A 14,338-nucleotide genomic window follows, 5' to 3' on the forward strand; every position below is an offset into this window, starting at 1 on the left:
TGGGGGAAACATGGGTCCATGGACCGATGTTGCCCTTCCCAAAGTGATACTACTCGGATAGATCTTCCTAACAAGTTATTGTACGCGTCAAACGGAGATCGTATGCCAAAGTTACGACCCCGGGAAGTTGATGTACCAATTTACCCAAACGGGGCCCACAGTTTGGCGTTTCATCTCCTAGGGTTAGGTTTTGGAATGTTAAGGGTTTTCCATTGTTTCTCAACAATAAATAGGCCTTCGGGCCTCATTGTAACACAGTGAAGAGGCATGTAGCCACCACATCTCTTCTCAGAGATAAGCTACCATCGCCCTAGCTGGTTTATTTCCATTTCTGGTTGTAAGCATATTTCAGTATTTTCCATTAATGAAATGAAGTATTATTTCCATTGCATCTTTGTGTATATGGTTATCTCTGTAATTTTTTTCGTTCTTGTTTAAATCCGAATCAGTGGTATCAGAGCGGTCTGCTTTTTCTCTGTTTTTCTTTGCATGTCCCCAACAAGGTCGGGATATAAGGAGTTAGGTCTTGAACTGGTTGAACCTTTGCAAGACCAGCCTCACAAATCCTAACGGCCTCCCATGGCAGATGAGAATAAAGATGAGGGGGCAGGAGATCCCATCAAAATCTTGCTCAAAGAAGCTCTCGAGTGACAACAGAACACGATGATGGACAACTTTGCCCAGATCCTTCAGCCGCTACCCAGAAGTGACGCATCGGCTTCCAACAGCTACTCTAGAAATGACACGCCCTTTAAGGTACAAGTTAATTTTGAAATCCCCATATTCGAGGGTCAGATAGACGCAGATGTCGTAGATAAATGGTTAAATCTGCTAGAGGGTTATTTTTTTGTTCATGAATTTTCAAGTCGGGAAAAGATTGTTTTCGCTCTTCTCAAAGCAGGCCCCACATCAAGGACTGGTGGGAAACCTACTGAGAGCAGAAGGATGAAAGTACTGGCTCACTATTTTCAGTCGCACCCACCTGGAATTCATTCCGAGATGCCATCAAAGAGCAGTACTACCCTGTCGGAAGCTATGAGGATGAATACATAAAGTGGACCACGCTGTGGTAGGGAAGGGACCAAGACGTGCCAGAGTTCACCAATCTTTTCCATACCGTTCGCACAAAGTTGGGTATCAAGGATTCAGAGCAACATTTGATACTCAAATACCGTGGATGCCTGCACAAATACATCCAGGAAGAAATACAATTCTTGAACATCTCCTCACTCGGCGTAGCATACCGATATGCCATCAAGGTCGAGGAAAAGTTTAAACAAAAGAAGCGAGACTTTGGATCTGTGAATCCAAAGCAGGGAAAAGGTGCCCCTAAACCATAGAACAAAGGACAAAGCCAAGGTGGGACAGCCCAAGACAACCCGCCGAAGCTACAAGCAAAGAACAATGCCGCAAAGCCGAAAAAGGACACTGGAAAATGGTGTGAGTTCCATAAGAGCTCCACTGACAACACAAGTGAGTGTCGGGCCAAGCAGTCAGTGGTGGCTGAGCTAAAGGTTTCAGAATCAGATGCATGTTCTGACTCTGAGTCAGAACCCGATAAGGGGAATGAAAAAGGGAAGCAGATCATTGATACGGATCCCAACGCCACTGTTGCTACCGCCAAGATCCAGAAAAATGAACCCGAAGATCCAGAGGAGGAGGAGCGTCTCTTCCACTCCTAGATGTGGGTAAAGGGTTCCCTGATACAGTTCATTGTTGATAGCGGGAGTCAAAACAACCTCATTTTGGCAGAGGTCGTGAAGCTATTGGGCTTACTGACCACAGCACATCCACAACCATACACCATTGGGTGGCTTCACCAAGGACGAGATCTTCGCGTGAGCCAGTAGTGTCGCCTTCCATACAACATCAAGCCCTTCACGGATGAGGTATTGTGTGACATTGCTCCCCTTGAAGTTTGTGATGTATTATTAGGACAGCCATACTTGTGGAAGCAACATGCTATGTATGATTCAAGGCCCCGTGCTGTTATTATTACATTGGGAAATAAGTTGTACAGGATACCAGAGGTAGCACCACCTACCGCCATCTCTTTGATTACTGCAAAACAATGCAGTAAGATCATTTCCAAAACCAGGAAATTTGTTTTCCTGATGATACACCCTCAAGGAAAGAAGAAGACGGTGGCCGCGACCTCCAGACGGGGTCCCTCTGCACGACAACTACAGATGGACAAGGTTGTGGAGGAGTACGAGGACATCTTCACCTCCCCTGCTAGGGTTCCTCTGCACTGTCAGTTCAAGCACTCCATCGATTTGACCCCAGGTGCGTCGCGACCCAATGGACCAATTTATCGACGCTCCATTCTGGAGAACAATGAAATCAAGTGGCAGATTCAGGATCTCCTGCAGAAAGGTCACATCCGTCTGAGTTCATCGCCTTGTGGGAGCCCGATCGTGTTGGTACAGAAGAAGGATGGGACGTGGAGACTCTGTATTGACTATCAGGTGCTGAACAAGATCATTATCCATAATAGGTACCTGATCCCGCGGATTGATGACCTCCTGGACCAACTAAAGGGGACGAAATATTTCAGCAAGATCGATCTGAAGTCAGGATATCACCAGGTACCAATCGAACCCTCTGATGTGTGGAAGACTGCCTTCAAATCCAAGACGGCCTTTTCGAATGGTTGGTTATGCCTTTTGGATTGACGAACGCTCCTGCAACCTTCATGAGGCTAATGGATGACATTTTGCAGCCATTCACCAACTACTTTGTAGTAGTATACTTGGATGACATTCTGATCTTCAGCCAGAGTTGGGAAGAGCACTGTTGGGTTGTGTTATATTCTTTCCATGTAGTTAATAGGGGGTTTGAAGGGCACCCATAACCCCACTTTATGGGGTCCGGGGCAACGCCCCGGAAAATTTTGGTTTTGGACCATATGTTAGGTTGGGCGGACCCACCTATGGTTTTGTGCATGATTTTCACACATGTTTTTTGGATGTGATGGTTTTCGGTCCATGGTATTGGATGCTTCGACATGTATAAATATGTATTGTAACATTGAAAGGAACATAATGAAAAATCAAGCTGGTAGTCCCGGTTTTGGGATCCAGGGAAAAATCTCTATGCATATGTGTTTTACGGGTTATGCTCTCGCATTGTTTATTTTCTTTGTTTAAGAATTCGTATGCAGGTAATTTTTGTACAGGGTTAAAACCTACATTTGGTATCAGAGCTGTTTTGGCTTCAAGGGGACGCCTTTGTTGCTGAGGGGTTTCACTCGGGCCTGTGGTAGACCCTGTTGAGTGGGAGATCTGCGAGATCGATTCTGGTGGTGAAAGAAGATGGCGAGCAGTGGAAAGATAGAGATTGAGAAGTTCAATGGTCAGAATTTTGAGTTGTGGAAACTCAAGATGGAGGATCTGTTGGTGGATAAAGATCAGTGGATCGCAATAGATCCGGGTACTAAACCATCGAGAGTGATCGATGAAGAATGGAAGAAGTTGGATTGGAAGGTAAAGAGCACAATACGATTGTGTGTCTTAGATTCAGTATTGCTGAATGTATCAGGCGAAGCTACAACAAAGGCTTTGTGGGTCAAGTTAGGGACTTTGTACCAATCTATGTCTCTGGTGAATAAACGTTTCCTGCGGAAAAAGATATATAACCTAAGGATGAAAGATGGAGACTCAGTGACAGAGCATCTGAATGCGTTTAATACTGTGGTAAGTCAGTTATTATCTGTTTATATTAAAATTTCAGATGAAGATAAGTGCATCAGTCTGTTGTGTTCTCTACCAGATTCGTGGGATAGTCTAGTTATTGCAATAGGTAGCAATGCAACTGCTTTGTAGTTTGATGAAATAGTCTCAGCCTCACTGACGGAGGAGATGAGACGGAAAAATATGGACAACCAGAATGGTGATGCCTTGTCTGTACGAGGATGGTCCCAGAACAGAAACAAAAATAAGTCATCGAGTGGGAGATCTAAATCTAGAGGGAGATCTAAATCTCCGAGAAAACCTACAAAGGTGGTGTGCTGGAAATGCAGAAAGGAAGGGCACTTCAGAAGGGATTTGTAAATCTAAAGCTCCTGATAAAGGAAAGGGATCTGATGATGCTCCTTCTGCAGAGGCGAAAACCACCTCAGATGAAGGTGGGATGTGTACTTGGCTTCTTCAAGTACACATGTAGATCATGAGGCATGGTTGATTGACTCAGGTGCATCCTTTCACTTCACTCCCCATAGAGAGTGGTTCTGTGAGTATGAGAAATACGATGGTGGTGATGTCTTCTTAGGAGATGATAGGAAGGTTAGAATCATTGGTCGGGGAAAAGTAAAGTTGAAGTTGCAAGGTGGAAGGGTTAGAACACTTCCGGGTGTTCTACATATTCCTGCATTGGCCAGAAATATGATTTCTGTAAGCAAGTTGGATGATGCAGGTGTAAAGACGGTGCTCGAGAAAGATACCTGGAAGATGGTTCGAGGAGCACTGATATTGATGCGGGGAGTTTGGATTGGAACTCTGTAGAAGCTGCAAGGTAGCACTGTTGTTGATGGGTGCAATAATTCTATGGTTCCTGAAAATGGAGTAGAAAACCTAGTGGTCTCTAGAGAGAAGACCATGTTGTGGCATCAAAGGCTTGGACATATTGGAGAGAAGGGCCTTCAAATACTTCATGGTAAAGGTATGGTAGAAGGTATGAATGATAGCTCTCTGGATTTTGATTTCTGTGAAAATTGTGTGTATGGGAAGAAAAATCGGGTGAGTTTCCCCTCTGGTGGTAAGAGGACGAAATAGATATTAGAGCTTGTGCACAGTGATGTGTTTGGACCTGTGAAGATTCCATCACTGGGTAAGTCTGTGTACTATGTATCACTTATAGATGACTTCTCAAGGAATACATGGATATATTTCCTTAAGAAGAAATCTGAAGTCTTTGACAGGTTTAAAGAATTTAAGGCTCTGGTGGAAAATCAGACAGAGAAGAAGATAAAGGTGTTGAGGACAGATAATGGTGGAGAATTTTGCAGCAAGGAATTTGAAGAATTCTGTAAGAAGTGTGGTATAGCACGGCAGAAGACTACTCCATATACACCTCAGCAAAATGGAGTCGCAGAAAGAATGAACAAGACGTTGATGGAAAGGGCTAGGTTAGGACAGGAATTCTGGGCAGAGGCGGTGGATACTGCATGTTACCTGGTCAACAGGTCACCTTCATCAACGTTGGAGGATAAGACTCCACAAGAAGTATGGACTGGTAAGAAACCCTCTCTTTCACATCTGAGGGTATTTGGATGTGATGCATATGTTCATGTTCCAAAGGAGAAACGAACCAAGTTGGATAGTAAATCTGAAAAGTGCATCTTTATTGGGTATAAGGATGGTTTAAAGGGTTATAAGCTTTGGAACCCAGTCACACAGAAGGTTGTGTACAGCCGAGATGTGGTGTTTAGAGAGGTAAAAGATGTTATTAAACATGAAGTCCAACCAAAGGAACCTGAGAAGATAGAGTTTGAGCCAAAGGAGGAAGAATCAGACTCTACAGCAGAGAAGGAATCAGAAGATGAAGAGCCACAAACTCCGGCTGTGAGAAGATTAGTTCGAGAAAGAAGGCAACCAGAAAGGTATATTCCATATGCTTTTGCTTTGTCTGTTACTGATGATGATCCCAGAACTGTGAAGGAAGCAGTGGATTCAGAGGATGGAAAAGTCTGGAAAGAGGCCATGGTTGATGAAATGGCATCTTTGCACAAAAATGAGGCTTGGGATCTGGTGGAGTTGCCGGCTGGAAGGAAACCCATTGGCAGCAAATGGGTGTTCAAGAAGAAGACAAATGCAGAAGGAAAGGTGGAGAAACACAAAGCTCGATTAGTAGCAAAAGGTTATTCCCAGGTGCCGGGAATTGATTTTGGTGATATTTTTTCTGCTGTTGCCAAGGTAACTTCTATTATATTACTTTTATCTATTGCTGTTGCTTTTGATTTTGAGGTAGAACAGATGGATGTGAAGACAACATTTCTTCACGGGGATTTGGAAGAGGAAATATACATGAAGCAACCTAAAGGCTTTGCGGTGAAGGGTGAGAAAGAACTAGTATGCAAGTTAAAGAAGTCTCTGTATGGGTTAAAACAGTCACCAAGGATGTGGTATCAGAAATTTGATACATTTATACGGGGACTTGGCTTCACCAAAAGCAAAGCAGATCATTGTGTGTATTTTAAATTAATTGGTGACCGTGTTATTTATCTGGTCTTGTATGTGGATGATATGTTGCTGGTTGGAAATGACAAAGAAATTATCCAGGATTTGAAGACACAATTGTCCTCCAAATTCAACATGAAAGATCTTGGTGCTGCAAACTATATTTTGGGCATGGAAATTAAAAGAGAACGGTCAAAGAGGAAGCTATGGTTAAACCAGAGGAAGTATGTCGAGACAATACTGCAAAGGTTTGATATGCAGGATAGTAAACCGGTGAAGGTTCCTATTCCTGTAAGTGTGAGGTTATCTGCTGAACAGTGTCCCAAGACACAAGAAGAGGAAGAGGACATGTCTCGTGTTCCATATGCAAGTGCAGTGGGTAGCCTGATGTATGCAATGGTCTGTACTAGACCAGACATTGCACATGCAGTGGGAGTATTGAGCAGGTTTATGTCAAAACTTAGGAAGGAGCACTGGACAGCACTGAAGCGGGTTTTCAGGTATTTGCGTGGCACTAGTGATTATGGTTTGTGCTACCAAGGAAGACCAGGATTGGACAGAGTGTTGGATATTCATGGCTTTGTTGATGCAGACTGGGCTGGAGATCTGGATCAGAGAAGATCTACAAGTGGGTATGTGTTTAACCTATTTGGAGGTGCAGTCAGTTGGATGAGTAAGAAACAATCTGTAGTGGCACTATCAACTACAGAGGCAGAATACATGGTAGCCACTCATGCAAGCAAGGAAGCTGTTTGGTTGCAGAGATTGTGTTCAAGTATGGGGTTAGTACAGGGAGCTATAAGAATAGACTGTGACAGCCAAAGTGTAATTTTCTTGGCAAAGAACCCTGCTTATCATTCAAAGACAAAGCACATTGATGTTCAGTATCACTTTGTGAGGGATATGATAGAAGACAGAAAGGTGTTGCTGGTAAAGGTGGACACTTTGAAGAATACTGCAGATGCATTGACAAAATCTGTGAGCTCTGAGAAGTTGTAGAGAAGCAATGGGAATCTCAGGGCTGAAAAATGACTAAGCTCTCTTGCGGCCCCTTGTGGAAAGAAAACAACAAGTGGGAGATTGTTGGGTTGTGTTATATTCTTTCCACGTAGTTAATAGGGGGTTTGAAGGGCACCCGTAACCCCACTTTATGGGGTCCGGGGCGCTGGTTTTGGACCATATGTTAGGTTGGGCGGACCCACCTATGGTTTTGTGCATGATTTTCGCACATGTTTTTTGGACGCGATGGTTTTCGGTCCATGGTATTGGATGCTTCGACATGTATAAATATGTATTGTAACATTGAAACGAACATAATGAAAAATCAAGCTGGTAGTCCCGGTTTTGGGATCCAGGGAAAAATCTCTGTGCATATGTGTTTTATGGGTTATGCTCTCGCATTGTTTATTTTCTTTGTTTAAGAATTCGTATGCAGGTAATTTTTGTACAGGGTTAAAACCTACAATCACCTCCACCACATCTGACAGGTTCTCCAAACACTGCGGCAACACAAGCTATGTGCCAATTTGGAGAAATGCACTTTTGGCATGACCCAGGTTCAGTATCTGGGATACATCATTGATGAACAGGGGGTGTATGTCGATCCAGCTGTTAGTGCTTGAAATTTCACCTCGGGCTGAGAAAGGTAAACCTCAAGGCAACATCAAACCATTTAGCGTCGTAGCTAGCCCTACGGGGCAGGAGAAGGCTCTCTCCGGTCTATCTCGGTAGAATCTTCAATAGATGAGATGACCAACAAGGTAACACTGATATTAGGCTAGTAAACTGATCAAAAGGTTTGATTTGGGGTTTTTTGGGTTTTTGGTGGAAAATTGAGGAATTGCAATTTTGGGTGCAGGGATTTGACACAGTTTCTGCAGGGGGTTCTTTGGGGCGAGGTAGGAGACCGTATTGATGCCTTTGATTGAGGTGAGTGGATGGAAAAGACCGGTGAGGAGCTAAGGAGAGCAAATAATACTTTGAATTCTCCTTAAACAGTAGAAAACATAGAAATTAAACAAATTTAAAAGCAGAGCATGGCAAGCATGAATTCTTACTTTAACACTTCATTTGTTTAATATGCAGAAGGAAAGAAAGGAGATGAATCACATAACACACTTACAAGAACATTAAGAAGCACTCCATCAATACATGAAACCACAAGAATCCCAAAAAGGACTGCAAAACCCTGGTCTTCCTTAGCCAAAAATTGCAGAGATACAAGTGAAATAATACAATGATAGCTTCTCCCTCAAGAGTCCAACCATGAAAATGAGCAAGAAAGTACATAATATAGATGATATAACCTCTTCCCCTGCCTCCATGGGTCGAGCTCACTATCCTAGGAGCTGTTTCAACCACTTCTAAACTAGGCACTACAAACTAGGCACTCAAAACAACTTGCCTCTATAAGCTAGGAAACCAATTCATTCATTTAATATTTACCCTTTTCATGAATGAATCTTCTAAAAGTGTTACATAAGAGTAAAAGTTTCTAAAAAGTACAATAATTACATCAAATTACATCAAAGAAGATCACATTTCATCCCAAAAAGTCAAACTGGGTCAAACTGTGCTTTTCCAAGCTGTACAATGCATTTCTGGACAAAACTGCCTGACAGGTCGCGCGCCCCTGCCTGACGGGTCGCGCGCCTTTGGAGCCATGTTTGGGGCACTTGCAGGTGGCCAAAGTGAGAAAACGTGGGCTTGTTGGAAAGTTCTGTGAGTCTACTTTCCAACCCAACTGGAATTTCTGAATTTGGAGTTCATTTGCTGTGTCAAAAATCAAATCTCCCAAGACTGCTTTCTGCAATTCAAAAAAGTGGCAGAAAGTCAATTTTTACTAGTTTTTTGACTTTCTGGAGGCCCAAAACTTCACCAAATCTCAAGTCCATCCATGAGCATATGTAACTTTGCATGAAAAATCTGGAAATGCTGAGTTTTGGTCAAAAGGAGTTGCCCTGAAGTAGGGTCGCGCGGGGGGTGAGACCCGTTAATGGGAAAAACTTGCAAATTGCCAAAAAATGCCAAAATTCACCCAAAATTCTCAAAATTTTTTGGGATTTGTGCTGTGGCTGGGCTATTTAGTGCCTTGATCTTTGAGGGAAGCCTCAGCCAAGATACGGAGTGGATTGGTCTTCTTTTTCCGTTTAAGGGCCTCGGACAACCACCTTTGAAACATTTTCATCTTGGCCTTGCACACATGCATTCTTGCCCAGTAATGGTTTTTCATGTTCCTCAGCAATCTCTTCTCTTGGTTGGCCTTAGCCAACAGCCTCTCTAAGTGTGCATTCTCCTAGATGAGCATGGACTCTCGGTCAGCGGGCAATGGATCACTAGGTCTTCTTCGGTTCAAGACTCGGTCACTACGAATCCTCCATAACTCATCAAGGACTTTTTCCTCCTCCAACTGCTTGTTGCGCTGCTCAAGGTAGGTGATGGTCCATTGTGCCCCCTCTAATCTCCTCTGCAAGGCATCATTTTCAGCTCTGAGATGCTGAATGATCTCCTTTGCCTCTTGGCTAGGAGAACTGGCCTCAAGATCAACAAGCTCAATATCTGGAACTCCTGATGGACCCTCATCAATCATGGGATGTTTGCCCCTCTCTGGTACCTGTGCTGGTGAAGAAAGTGAGGCCCCTTCCACCTGATGTGGAGATAACACTCGCTGAGCTGATGATGAAGGCGAGACCCCTTCCACCTGCTGTGGAGATAGTACTCGCCGAGCTACTGCAAATAAGGCCCCTGCTGTTTCTGCTTGTAAAAGTGCTGAATTCTATGCTCGAACAATCTTGAAGATTTGAGGGAGTTTGAGCGATTTTATTTCGAGTTTGCAGGGGAAACCTTGACGGGTCGCGCGCCACACCCAACGGGTCGCGCGCGCTTGACGGGTCACTCCCATTACAAAATACACTGCGGAAATGGCGCTGACGGGTCGCGCGCACCTGACGGGTCGCGCGCCTGGCCTGACGGGTCGCGCGCCTGTCTTGAGCCCGAATTCGACCAGTCTTTGCCCAAAACGCTTGGATAGCTGCTCACTCTCTCTCAACAATGCCTTGGATGCACAATAAGAATAATAGGAGGGAAATTGAGCTTTTATAACCTCCATTTGAAAAAAATTCATGCTCAAACCCACTTTCTAATGTTTTCTCATTGACACTTTTTAAAAAAACTGACTTTTTGGCTTCCTTTGTCCTAAAATTGACTCTTTTAGTGCTTTTTCTTGATTCTTTTTGCAGGTAGATCATCTGAGGGATCTCGGCAAGGGGACCAGGGTTTCATGATGTCTGTTGCAGTCTTTTGAAAATTTCATCACTTTTACAAAAATTTAAAAAAAATGACCTTGGCTTTAAAAACAAAGTTTTTAAATCCAAGGTAAAAATTCACTGTACAAGATAAAAATATCGAAGAAACATGTTTACAATCCTCCCTCTAGCTTGCTGAGCACTCATGGACTTTCAGAGACATGACCTTGCAGAGATAAATGACCAAAACCCTAGACCTAAGACTTTGACCTCAAGACAAAACAAGACAAGCTTGAAAGAGCTTAATGACTGATATGACTGATCCAGCAAAGCCAAGAGGGGTATAAATAGACCAGCTCCTCCATCAGGGTTATGGCATGCCTAACGGGATGCAAAACTTGACACTGATGAGACACCTACCTATGCAAATGCAAAGAGCTTTGATCGCTGATGGAGGGCTTCAAGACCGACACTAACACCAGCCAAGATCCAAGTCATTCAGGATTGGCCATCTCCAACCACTCTAACAGAGCTCCGCAACTTTCTAGGTCCTGCGAACTTCTACCGCAGGTTCGTGTTGGGGTTTTCTCATATTACTTGGCCCTTGAGTCAAGTTACCAAGGGAGGGGCGAAAGCAAAATTCTTTTGGTCTGAATCTCAATAGAAGGCATTCATGGAGTTGAAGGATCGCCTCTGCACAGCACCAGTGCTCGCGTTACCAGATTTACAAGAACCATTTGAGGTCGAGACAGATGCCTCTGACTATGCTATTGGGGCAGTCCTTACTCAACATGGACATCCAGTGGCATATCACAGTGAAACACTTTCAGACACAGTCTGGAAGTACCCCACTTATGATAAAGAGATGTATTCCATTGTACAGGCCTGCCGACAATGGAAGCATTACATTTTGGCGAAGGAAACGGTCATCCACACAGACCACCGACCCCTGCAGTTCATATAGACCTAAGGGAAATTGCAAAATGATCGCCATCAGAAGTGGTCTACATACCTGCAATAGTTCCACTTGAATATCAAGTATAAGAAGGGCAGCACCAATAATGTTGCAGATTGCCTCAGTCGACCACTGATCATGGCGTTAACCACCGTGCTCAACTCTTGTGGGCACGAGACTTCTGATTGGCCACTTCTCTACAAAAGCGACCCAGAATTTGGCCACACATTCCAGACACTCTTGGAGGGTCGGCATGTTCCAGATTTTCACCTCCAGGATTCCCTGTTATGCCACCTCGGTCACCTTTTTGTTCCTTCAAGCGAGCGTGCCAAGATGATTGGGGAAGCACACTACAGTCAGGCTGCTGGGCATTTCAGGGTCGAGAAAACAGTGGCAGTACTGCAAAATTATTTCTATTGGCCGAATCTTCGACAGGATGTTGGGAAGTACATCAGATCATGTACTACCTTTGCCATTGCCAAACCGACCATTAAGAAGCACGGCCTCTATACCCTGTTGCCTACCCCTAGTCGACCTTGGGAATCCATCTCCATGGATTACATGTCAGGCCTTTCTTCCACTAAGCATGGAAATGACTGTGTTTTTGTGGTCATCGACAGGTTCTCAAAGATGGCCATTATGGCGGCCTATAAGAAGAATATCATAGCAGAAGCCACTGCTAAACTCTTCTTTGAACGAGTGTGGGTGCACTTTGGGATCCCACAGTCTATCATCTCAGATCGCGACAGTCAGTTTCTCAGCACATTTTGGTCCAGTCTCTGGTCAATGCTGGACACCAAACTCATGAAGACCACAGCCTTCCATCCTCAAACTGATGGCCAGACATAGGTTGTCAATAGGATGATTGTGCACATTCTGTGCATGTATAACTCAAAGAATCCACGCACATGGGACGAGAGCCTCCCCTATGTTCACCACAGCCACAACCGAGCTCTTCACAGCTCCACTGGCCATAGCCCTTTTCAGGTGGGTTTGGGATTCCAGCCACTATGCCCCATTGATGTGGGCATGCCACTTGCAGCTACTCACATAAATTCAACTCATGTCCAGTCCGAAATAGATAAGGCCACCAGCTTCATTGAGCGCATCCAACATATTCACCAGCAGGTCCATGACATTCTTGAGAAATCAAATGCCAAGTACAAGCAGCGACATGATCAACATTGGGTGCCACACAAGTTTCAGGTGGGTGACAAAGTCTGGTTGCATTTGCAAAAGGAACGCCTTACTGGAGCCTATCGGAAATTGAGACCACTGTGATATGGTCCTTACACCATTACTAAGGCTATGGGATACAATGCATTTGAGCTCAGCATTCCCCCATTCCTTGGCCTGCACCCAGTGTTCAATGTGGACCGCCTTCGGCCATACTTTCCACCATTGCTAGACACATCTGAAATTGCAGAACAACTCAAACCCACAGAATTAAATCCAGATTGCATGGAACAAGCTGCAACTGATCAGATCATGGACACACAGATCAAGAACACTCGCCAACAGAATATCCAACTGTATCGAGTTGTCAAAGCAGGCCAACTCCTTCAGCAGGGCAAGTGGCTCACCAGAGAACAAGTTCAGAAAAAGTTTCCTCATCTCATGGAGGAACTCAACGCAATGGGGACAATTGCTTCCTAAGGGGGGAGGAATGATCCAGGTGGATATTGGTGGCCACCTACGAAGTCCAACTGGACCCCCACCATTGTTTCTCTTAGCATTTTCAGTTTCCTTAATTGTAGCACAACTTACTATTTTTAGCAGTTTTTCGGGTCCTGAACTTTTGGAGCCGTTTTAATTCCCTAAAAAACGTTTTTTTGGGAAATCTGGGGGCAACATGGGTCCATGGACCGATGTTTCCCTTCCCAAACTGATAGTGCTCGGATAGGTCTTCCTAACGAGCTATTGTACGCATCAAACGGAGATCGTATGCCAAAGTTACGACCTTGGGAAGTTGATGTACCAATTTACCCAAACGAGGCCCGCAGTTTGGCGTTTCATGTCCTAGGGTTAGCTTTTGTAATGTTAAGGGTTTTCCATTGTTTCTCAACAATAAATAGGCCTTCGAGCCTCATTGTAACACAGTGCAGAGGCATGTAGCCACCACATCTCTTCTAAGAGATAAGCTACCATCGCCCTAGCTGGTTTATTTCCATTTCTGGTTGTAAGCATATTTCAGTATTTTCCATTAATGAAATGAAGTATTATTTCTGCTGCATCTTTGTGTATATGGTTATCTCTGTAATTTGTTGCGTTCCTGTTTAAATCCAGACCATATTCAGACCGTGCTGAATAAGGAGTTTAGTAGGCTTAAGTGTGAAGTTCAATCAATTGTGGGATTCAAGGAGATCATGATGAAGCCTTATGAGACACCCTGGGATTTGGATTAGAGGTTAAAGTGCACGATCCGCTAATCCAACATGAATCTTATGGATGGGCAGCACCATGAATGGTTTGTGGCTTCGCTCTTGCCTCATCTGAGGGTTGCTTTATCACAACAAAAGGTTGGGACCCATGTTTAAGTCCTAGAGATTACAATGAGATTGTATGAGATGCTGATGCAAGATGGTAATTTGGGAGTTCAATAGATTCATGCACAATTACAAAACCTTTGCCTAGAGTTTCAAAGTTTGAAGAAGGATAGATTAGTTCGGCCAAAGGTGCACGAAGAAGTTTGGTGCCTGAAATGCAAAAGATAGGGGCATGACAAATATCACTGCCTCATCATCGCGAATTATGTTGCAGTAGGAGGGTCGAGGCTTCTGAGGGCGGAAGCTCAAGTAGGGCCAAGTACATGGCCCATGCTATGGTGTGCTATCTGTCAGGTGGCTGGAAAACATGTGACACACAATTGTCACCTACTACATAAATTTGTACAGACACCGCAACAACTCTTCTGCAACATCTATTAATCGGTGGGTCATGATGAGCGTAAATCTCATAGCTAT

The sequence above is a fragment of the Pinus tabuliformis genome, chromosome Q (genome assembly GCF_031772625.1).
Source record: "Pinus tabuliformis cultivar Carrire ecotype Pingquan chromosome Q, CPIR1, whole genome shotgun sequence".
In the NCBI taxonomy this organism is placed as follows: domain Eukaryota; kingdom Viridiplantae; phylum Streptophyta; class Pinopsida; order Pinales; family Pinaceae; genus Pinus; species Pinus tabuliformis.